The sequence below is a fragment of the Lactuca sativa genome, chromosome 7 (genome assembly GCF_002870075.4).
Source record: "Lactuca sativa cultivar Salinas chromosome 7, Lsat_Salinas_v11, whole genome shotgun sequence".
Classification (NCBI taxonomy): domain Eukaryota; kingdom Viridiplantae; phylum Streptophyta; class Magnoliopsida; order Asterales; family Asteraceae; genus Lactuca; species Lactuca sativa.
In genome coordinates, this window is record NC_056629.2 from 7,963,454 (window position 1) to 7,974,914 (window position 11,461).

Genomic DNA, 11,461 nt, shown 5'->3' on the forward strand with positions numbered 1-11,461 from the left:
CCCATCAACCAAGACACTAACCACAAGAACCTCTCATTGATATGCCACCTTGGAATCAAGCACCTCCTCAAAACCAACCCAATTATCAACCACAAAACCAAAACTTCCACCAAAACAACCAACCTCAAAACAATGCTTTTCAAGTTCAACAACAAGTACATTACCCAAATCAACCCAATTACCAACCCCCTCAAATGTACCAAAACCAAATGTACCAACAACAACAACCCCCTACAACCAATATCCTAATTACCAAGCTTATCCACCACCAATTTACAATCACAACCAATACCCTTACCCACCTTATCAACAACCACCCAATTACTAGCAACAATATCCCAATAACCCCAATCCACCCAATCCCCCTCAAGAGTTGACACTTAGACAAATTATGGAAACGGATGTTACTCACACACCTCTTGCTATTGTTTATCCCGCAAACCGCCTAGGGATTGAATTGAAGTCAAGTTTCATCCATAAACTAACCAAATTCCATGGGTTGGATAGAGAAGATCCTCAAAAGCATTTGAATTCCTTTCATATGATATGTGTTAGCATGTTGCCCGACAATGCGACATTGGATGATTTCAAGTTAACCGCATTCCCACTCACCTTGGAAGACAAAGCTAGAGAGTGGTTATTCAACTTACCACATGGTTCAATTCACACATGGGAAGAGTTACTCAAGACCTTCAATATCAAATTCTATCCCACCTCCCTCATTTCAAGTCAAAGAAGTGACATTTTGTGGATTCATCAAGGGGAAAATGAAACATTTCATGATTTTGGGAGCTTCAACAATTTGTGTACAAGTTGTCCTCAATACAATATACCCGAAAAACTACTTCTTAAACAATTTTATGAGGGTATGAATGAAAAAGATCGAAGGATGATTGATGCTTCAAGTGGTGGTGACATCTTCAACAAAACCCCTCACGAGATCCGATTACTTTTTGGTACCATTTCTCAAAATCAAAGGAATTTTGGGACTCTAATTGACATGAAGAGAAATTCTACACAAGTGGTTGGTGAAGTTAGCAACACTCAACACTTGGAATCGAAGCTCTTGGATTTGACTAATGTGTTAAGTCAAATGGTGGTGGGAAGTGGTCAACAATTGATGGTATGTGGTATTTGTGCAATGACGAGCCATTATACGGATAAGTGTCCCACACTTGGAAGTGAACCGGAAGATGTGAATGCAATGGGCGGATATCAAGGTCAACCAAGACCCATGGGATTTCAAAACAATTTCAACCCAAATTGGAGGAATAACCAAAACAACCCTTATCCACTAAAGCAAAATCCACCAAATCTTTTGATGAGACCCCAACATCCACAACACCAATCCCAAAAACCTCCATATCCACAAAATTCTTATAACCCTCCAAATTACCAACAACCTCCACAACAAGGCGAATCAAGTGGTACCCATCAAATGAGCCTTCAAGAACTTGTCACATCTCTTGCTCAAAGCCAAACCCAATTTCAACAAGAAACCAAGAATACTTTATCCAACATTCAAGCACAAATTGGAGACTTGGCAACCGCTCTCAACAAGATAGAACAAAGGGGTAAACTTCCATCACAAACCGAGAAGAACCCCAATGTGAGTGCCATCACCTTGCAAAGTAATTATTGTTCTTGTTACTTTGTTGCCATGAGTGGCTAATACTCTTATTTGGCTGACTTTGGCTGAAAACCAATGAATGTTTGTGGGTTTTGAAGGATTTATGTTGATTATCAATTTATTCCATGTTTATGATTCTAGTTTACAATTCTTATGCTTATTTGATGCTTTGATCATGAGCTTAGTATTTGATTGAGCAATGGTTGATTTGTTTCATTGATTTTGCATTGGATCATTGAATTTATCTAGAACAAAGGCTTTATGATGGTAGAAATCATCTCTAGCTTATGAATCATAGCTCCTTTATGGATGTGTAAACATTTGACATCCTCTAGGAATTGGGGATTCATTCATTCTCAAGGCTAGTTGATTTCTTGGGATTAATTGCTTCAATTGACCCTTGATCATAATTAAGAAGGTGTGTTGTGGGCTTCCCCAACCTCCATACTACCTATGACGAATCTTGGCATATCATGCTTCATGATTGCTATAACCAATTTGGGATGAAGGATAAGATTTGTATTAGATCCTAATGATAAACACACAAATGTTCATTGTGTTGAATTGCCTTAGTTAACCAATTATTTTCAACCTTTGAGCATCTCATCAACTTGCTTAATTGCAAGGTTTTTAGTTATTCAAGTATTTTAGTTTTCAAGTAATCAAACCCCCCCCCCCCCCTTTAGTTTAATTGTAGTTAGTTAGTTTAATTTCACTAGTTTTATTGAATTGCATTGGTGATTGAATACAACCATTTCCCCGAGGATCGATACCCCTTTTTACCATTATATTACGTTTATTTAGCAATCAAATGTTGTAATTTGCTTCGTGGACTTGACATCCCACCAAGTTTTGGCACCGTTGCCGGGGAAATTGGTTATTGTTATTTGATTGTTTATGCCTAGGTCTACAAGAACCGGTGAACTACTCTACAATCCGAAAATTGAAAGAGTAGCAAAAAGGTTGAAAAAGTTATCCAAACAAGCAAAGAAACAACAACTAGTTCAAGCTTCTTCCTCTTCTCCACTAATCAACATAGAAGATCAAGTTCATACTTCAAGTGATACCGACACCGAACCGAGTTCTCTAATTGCTGGTCATTCCTTTGAAGACATTCCGTTTGAAAACCACATAGCCATGAATCACACTTCACCTCACAATCCCAACCCAAACCCAATCAATCAAGATGCCAATACCCCACCCCATCAACCAAGACACTAACCACAAGAACCTCTCATTGATATGCCACCTTGGAATCAAGCACCTCCTCAAAACCAACCCAATTATCAACCACAAAACCAAAACTTCCACCAAAACAACCAACCTCAAAACAATGCTTTTCAAGTTCAACAACAAGTACATTACCCAAATCAACCCAATTACCAACCCCCTCAAATGTACCAAAACCAAATGTACCAACAACAACAACCCCCTACAACCAATATCCTAATTACCAAGCTTATCCACCACCAATTTACAATCACAACCAATACCCTTACCCACCTTATCAACAACCACCCAATTACTAGCAACAATATCCCAATAACCCCAATCCACCCAATCCCCCTCAAGAGTTGACACTTAGACAAATTATGGAAACGGATGTTACTCACACACCTCTTGCTATTGTTTATCCCGCAAACCGCCTAGGGATTGAATTGAAGTCAAGTTTCATCCATAAACTAACCAAATTCCATGGGTTGGATAGAGAAGATCCTCAAAAGCATTTGAATTCCTTTCATATGATATGTGTTAGCATGTTGCCCGACAATGCGACATTGGATGATTTCAAGTTAACCGCATTCCCACTCACCTTGGAAGACAAAGCTAGAGAGTGGTTATTCAACTTACCACATGGTTCAATTCACACATGGGAAGAGTTACTCAAGACCTTCAATATCAAATTCTATCCCACCTCCCTCATTTCAAGTCAAAGAAGTGACATTTTGTGGATTCATCAAGGGGAAAATGAAACATTTCATGATTTTGGGAGCTTCAACAATTTGTGTACAAGTTGTCCTCAATACAATATACCCGAAAAACTACTTCTTAAACAATTTTATGAGGGTATGAATGAAAAAGATTGAAGGATGATTGATGCTTCAAGTGGTGGTGACATCTTCAACAAAACCCCTCACGAGATCCGATTACTTTTTGGTACCATTTCTCAAAATCAAAGGAATTTTGGGACTCTAATTGACATGAAGAGAAATTCTACACAAGTGGTTGGTGAAGTTAGCAACACTCAACACTTGGAATCGAAGCTCTTGGATTTGACTAATGTGTTAAGTCAAATGGTGGTGGGAAGTGGTCAACAATTGATGGTATGTGGTATTTGTGCAATGACGAGCCATTATACGGATAAGTGTCCCACACTTGGAAGTGAACCGGAAGATGTGAATGCAATGGGCGGATATCAAGGTCAACCAAGACCCATGGGATTTCAAAACAATTTCAACCCAAATTGGAGGAATAACCAAAACAACCCTTATCCACTAAAGCAAAATCCACCAAATCTTTTGATGAGACCCCAACATCCACAACACCAATCCCAAAAACCTCCATATCCACAAAATTCTTATAACCCTCCAAATTACCAACAACCTCCACAACAAGGCAAATCAAGTGGTACCCATCAAATGAGCCTTCAAGAACTTGTCACATCTCTTGCTCAAAGCCAAACCCAATTTCAACAAGAAACCAAGAATACTTTATCCAACATTCAAGCACAAATTGGAGACTTGGCAACCGCTCTCAACAAGATAGAACAAAGGGGTAAACTTCCATCACAAACCGAGAAGAACCCCAATGTGAGTGCCATCACCTTGCAAAGTAATTATTGTTCTTGTTACTTTGTTTCCATGAGTGGCTAATACTCTTATTTGGTTGACTTTGGCTGAAAACCAATGAATGTTTGTGGGTTTTGAAGGATTTATGTTGATTATCAATTTATTCCATGTTTATGATTCTAGTTTACAATTCTTATGCTTATTTGATGCTTTGATCATGAGCTTAGTATTTGATTGAGCAATGGTTGATTTGTTTCATTGATTTTGCATTGGATCATTGAATTTATCTAGAACAAAGGCTTTATGATGGTAGAAATCATCTCTAGCTTATGAATCATAGCTCCTTTATGGATGTGTAAACATTTGACATCCTCTAGGAATTGGGGATTCATTCATTCTCAAGGCTAGTTGATTTCTTGGGATTAATTGCTTCAATTGACCCTTGATCATAATTAAGAAGGTGTGTTGTGGGCTTCCCCAACCTCCATACTACCTATGACGAATCTTGGCATATCATGCTTCATGATTGCTATAACCAATTTGGGATGAAGGATAAGATTTGTATTAGATCCTAATGATAAACACACAAATGTTCATTGTGTTGAATTGCCTTAGTTAACCAATTATTTTCAACCTTTGAGCATCTCATCAACTTGCTTAATTGCAAGGTTTTTAGTTATTCAAGTATTTTAGTTTTCAAGTAATCAAACCCCCCCCCCCCCCCCTTTAGTTTAATTGTAGTTAGTTAGTTTAATTTCACTAGTTCTATTGAATTGCATTGGTGATTGAATACAACCATTTCCCCGAGGATCGATACCCCTTTTTACCATTATATTACGTTTATTTAGCAATCAAATGTTGTAATTTGCTTCGTGGACTTGACATCCCACCAAGTTTTGGCACCGTTGCCGGGGAAATTGGTTATTGTTATTTGATTGTTTATGCCTAGGTCTACAAGAACCGGTGAACTACTCTACAATCCGAAAATTGAAAGAGTAGCAAAAAGGTTGAAAAAGTTATCCAAACAAGCAAAGAAACAACAACTAGTTCAAGCTTCTTCCTCTTCTCCACTAATCAACATAGAAGATCAAGTTCATACTTCAAGTGATACCGACACCGAACCGAGTTCTCTAATTGCTGGTCATTCCTTTGAAGACATTCCGTTTGAAAACCACATAGCCATGAATCACACTTCACCTCACAATCCCAACCCAAACCCAATCAATCAAGATGCCAATACCCCACCCCATCAACCAAGACACTAACCACAAGAACCTCTCATTGATATGCCACCTTGGAATCAAGCACCTCCTCAAAACCAACCCAATTATCAACCACAAAACCAAAACTTCCACCAAAACAACCAACCTCAAAACAATGCTTTTCAAGTTCAACAACAAGTACATTACCCAAATCAACCCAATTACCAACCCCCTCAAATGTACCAAAACCAAATGTACCAACAACAACAACCCCCTACAACCAATATCCTAATTACCAAGCTTATCCACCACCAATTTACAATCACAACCAATACCCTTACCCACCTTATCAACAACCACCCAATTACTAGCAACAATATCCCAATAACCCCAATCCACCCAATCCCCCTCAAGAGTTGACACTTAGAAAAATTATGGAAACGGATATTACTCACACACCTCTTGCTATTGTTTATCCCGCAAACCGCCTAGGGATTGAATTGAAGTCAAGTTTCATCCATAAACTAACCAAATTCCATGGGTTGGATAGAGAAGATCCTCAAAAGCATTTGAATTCCTTTCATATGATATGTGTTAGCATGTTGCCCGACAATGCGACATTGGATGATTTCAAGTTAACCGCATTCCCACTCACCTTGGAAGACAAAGCTAGAGAGTGGTTATTCAACTTACCACATGGTTCAATTCACACATGGGAAGAGTTACTCAAGACCTTCAATATCAAATTCTATCCCACCTCCCTCATTTCAAGTCAAAGAAGTGACATTTTGTGGATTCATCAAGGGGAAAATGAAACATTTCATGATTTTGGGAGCTTCAACAATTTGTGTACAAGTTGTCCTCAATACAATATACCCGAAAAACTACTTCTTAAACAATTTTATGAGGGTATGAATGAAAAAGATCGAAGGATGATTGATGCTTCAAGTGGTGGTGACATCTTCAACAAAACCCCTCACGAGATCCGATTACTTTTTGGTACCATTTCTCAAAATCAAAGGAATTTTGGGACTCTAATTGACATGAAGAGAAATTCTACACAAGTGGTTGGTGAAGTTAGCAACACTCAACACTTGGAATCGAAGCTCTTGGATTTGACTAATGTGTTAAGTCAAATGGTGGTGGGAAGTGGTCAACAATTGATGGTATGTGGTATTTGTGCAATGACGAGCCATTATACGGATAAGTGTCCCACACTTGGAAGTGAACCGGAAGATGTGAATGCAATGGGCGGATATCAAGGTCAACCAAGACCCATGGGATTTCAAAACAATTTCAACCCAAATTGGAGGAATAACCAAAACAACCCTTATCCACTAAAGCAAAATCCACCAAATCTTTTGATGAGACCCCAACATCCACAACACCAATCCCAAAAACCTCCATATCCACAAAATTCTTATAACCCTCCAAATTACCAACAACCTCCACAACAAGGCGAATCAAGTGGTACCCATCAAATGAGCCTTCAAGAACTTGTCACATCTCTTGCTCAAAGCCAAACCCAATTTCAACAAGAAACCAAGAATACTTTATCCAACATTCAAGCACAAATTGGAGACTTGGCAACCGCTCTCAACAAGATAGAACAAAGGGGTAAACTTCCATCACAAACCGAGAAGAACCCCAATGTGAGTGCCATCACCTTGCAAAGTAATTATTGTTCTTGTTACTTTGTTGCCATGAGTGGCTAATACTCTTATTTGGCTGACTTTGGCTGAAAACCAATGAATGTTTGTGGGTTTTGAAGGATTTATGTTGATTATCAATTTATTCCATGTTTATGATTCTAGTTTACAATTCTTATGCTTATTTGATGCTTTGATCATGAGCTTAGTATTTGATTGAGCAATGGTTGATTTGTTTCATTGATTTTGCATTGGATCATTGAATTTATCTAGAACAAAGGCTTTATGATGGTAGAAATCATCTCTAGCTTATGAATCATAGCTCCTTTATGGATGTGTAAACATTTGACATCCTCTAGGAATTGGGGATTCATTCATTCTCAAGGCTAGTTGATTTCTTGGGATTAATTGCTTCAATTGACCCTTGATCATAATTAAGAAGGTGTGTTGTGGGCTTCCCCAACCTCCATACTACCTATGACGAATCTTGGCATATCATGCTTCATGATTGCTATAACCAATTTGGGATGAAGGATAAGATTTGTATTAGATCCTAATGATAAACACACAAATGTTCATTGTGTTGAATTGCCTTAGTTAACCAATTATTTTCAACCTTTGAGCATCTCATCAACTTGCTTAATTGCAAGGTTTTTAGTTATTCAAGTATTTTAGTTTTCAAGTAATCAAACCCCCCCCCCCCCCTTTAGTTTAATTGTAGTTAGTTAGTTTAATTTCACTAGTTTTATTGAATTGCATTGGTGATTGAATACAACCATTTCCCCGAGGATCGATACCCCTTTTTACCATTATATTACGTTTATTTAGCAATCAAATGTTGTAATTTGCTTCGTGGACTTGACATCCCACCAAGTTTTGGCACCGTTGCCGGGGAAATTGGTTATTGTTATTTGATTGTTTATGCCTAGGTCTACAAGAACCGGTGAACTACTCTACAATCCGAAAATTGAAAGAGTAGCAAAAAGGTTGAAAAAGTTATCCAAACAAGCAAAGAAACAACAACTAGTTCAAGCTTCTTCCTCTTCTCCACTAATCAACATAGAAGATCAAGTTCATACTTCAAGTGATACCGACACCGAACCGAGTTCTCTAATTGCTGGTCATTCCTTTGAAGACATTCCGTTTGAAAACCACATAGCCATGAATCACACTTCACCTCACAATCCCAACCCAAACCCAATCAATCAAGATGCCAATACCCCACCCCATCAACCAAGACACTAACCACAAGAACCTCTCATTGATATGCCACCTTGGAATCAAGCACCTCCTCAAAACCAACCCAATTATCAACCACAAAACCAAAACTTCCACCAAAACAACCAACCTCAAAACAATGCTTTTCAAGTTCAACAACAAGTACATTACCCAAATCAACCCAATTACCAACCCCCTCAAATGTACCAAAACCAAATGTACCAACAACAACAACCCCCTACAACCAATATCCTAATTACCAAGCTTATCCACCACCAATTTACAATCACAACCAATACCCTTACCCACCTTATCAACAACCACCCAATTACTAGCAACAATATCCCAATAACCCCAATCCACCCAATCCCCCTCAAGAGTTGACACTTAGACAAATTATGGAAACGGATGTTACTCACACACCTCTTGCTATTGTTTATCCCGCAAACCGCCTAGGGATTGAATTGAAGTCAAGTTTCATCCATAAACTAACCAAATTCCATGGGTTGGATAGAGAAGATCCTCAAAAGCATTTGAATTCCTTTCATATGATATGTGTTAGCATGTTGCCCGACAATGCGACATTGGATGATTTCAAGTTAACCGCATTCCCACTCACCTTGGAAGACAAAGCTAGAGAGTGGTTATTCAACTTACCACATGGTTCAATTCACACATGGGAAGAGTTACTCAAGACCTTCAATATCAAATTCTATCCCACCTCCCTCATTTCAAGTCAAAGAAGTGACATTTTGTGGATTCATCAAGGGGAAAATGAAACATTTCATGATTTTGGGAGCTTCAACAATTTGTGTACAAGTTGTCCTCAATACAATATACCCGAAAAACTACTTCTTAAACAATTTTATGAGGGTATGAATGAAAAAGATTGAAGGATGATTGATGCTTCAAGTGGTGGTGACATCTTCAACAAAACCCCTCACGAGATCCGATTACTTTTTGGTACCATTTCTCAAAATCAAAGGAATTTTGGGACTCTAATTGACATGAAGAGAAATTCTACACAAGTGGTTGGTGAAGTTAGCAACACTCAACACTTGGAATCGAAGCTCTTGGATTTGACTAATGTGTTAAGTCAAATGGTGGTGGGAAGTGGTCAACAATTGATGGTATGTGGTATTTGTGCAATGACGAGCCATTATACGGATAAGTGTCCCACACTTGGAAGTGAACCGGAAGATGTGAATGCAATGGGCGGATATCAAGGTCAACCAAGACCCATGGGATTTCAAAACAATTTCAACCCAAATTGGAGGAATAACCAAAACAACCCTTATCCACTAAAGCAAAATCCACCAAATCTTTTGATGAGACCCCAACATCCACAACACCAATCCCAAAAACCTCCATATCCACAAAATTCTTATAACCCTCCAAATTACCAACAACCTCCACAACAAGGCAAATCAAGTGGTACCCATCAAATGAGCCTTCAAGAACTTGTCACATCTCTTGCTCAAAGCCAAACCCAATTTCAACAAGAAACCAAGAATACTTTATCCAACATTCAAGCACAAATTGGAGACTTGGCAACCGCTCTCAACAAGATAGAACAAAGGGGTAAACTTCCATCACAAACCGAGAAGAACCCCAATGTGAGTGCCATCACCTTGCAAAGTAATTATTGTTCTTGTTACTTTGTTTCCATGAGTGGCTAATACTCTTATTTGGTTGACTTTGGCTGAAAACCAATGAATGTTTGTGGGTTTTGAAGGATTTATGTTGATTATCAATTTATTCCATGTTTATGATTCTAGTTTACAATTCTTATGCTTATTTGATGCTTTGATCATGAGCTTAGTATTTGATTGAGCAATGGTTGATTTGTTTCATTGATTTTGCATTGGATCATTGAATTTATCTAGAACAAAGGCTTTATGATGGTAGAAATCATCTCTAGCTTATGAATCATAGCTCCTTTATGGATGTGTAAACATTTGACATCCTCTAGGAATTGGGGATTCATTCATTCTCAAGGCTAGTTGATTTCTTGGGATTAATTGCTTCAATTGACCCTTGATCATAATTAAGAAGGTGTGTTGTGGGCTTCCCCAACCTCCATACTACCTATGACGAATCTTGGCATATCATGCTTCATGATTGCTATAACCAATTTGGGATGAAGGATAAGATTTGTATTAGATCCTAATGATAAACACACAAATGTTCATTGTGTTGAATTGCCTTAGTTAACCAATTATTTTCAACCTTTGAGCATCTCATCAACTTGCTTAATTGCAAGGTTTTTAGTTATTCAAGTATTTTAGTTTTCAAGTAATCAAACCCCCCCCCCCCCTTTAGTTTAATTGTAGTTAGTTAGTTTAATTTCACTAGTTCTATTGAATTGCATTGGTGATTGAATACAACCATTTCCCCGAGGATCGATACCCCTTTTTACCATTATATTACGTTTATTTAGCAATCAAATGTTGTAATTTGCTTCGTGGACTTGACATCCCACCAAGTTTTGGCACCGTTGCCGGGGAAATTGGTTATTGTTATTTGATTGTTTATGCCTAGGTCTACAAGAACCGGTGAACTACTCTACAATCCGAAAATTGAAAGAGTAGCAAAAAGGTTGAAAAAGTTATCCAAACAAGCAAAGAAACAACAACTAGTTCAAGCTTCTTCCTCTTCTCCACTAATCAACTTAGAAGATCAAGTTCATACTTCAAGTGATACCGACACCGAACCGAGTTCTCTAATTGCTGGTCATTCCTTTGAAGACATTCCGTTTGAAAACCACATAGCCATGAATCACACTTCACCTCACAATCCCAACCCAAACCCAATCAATCAAGATGCCAATACCCCACCCCATCAACCAAGACACTAACCACAAGAACCTCTCATTGATATGCCACCTTGGAATCAAGCACCTCCTCAAAACCAACCCAATTATCAACCACAAAACCAAAACTTCCACCAAAACAACCAACCTCAAAACAATGC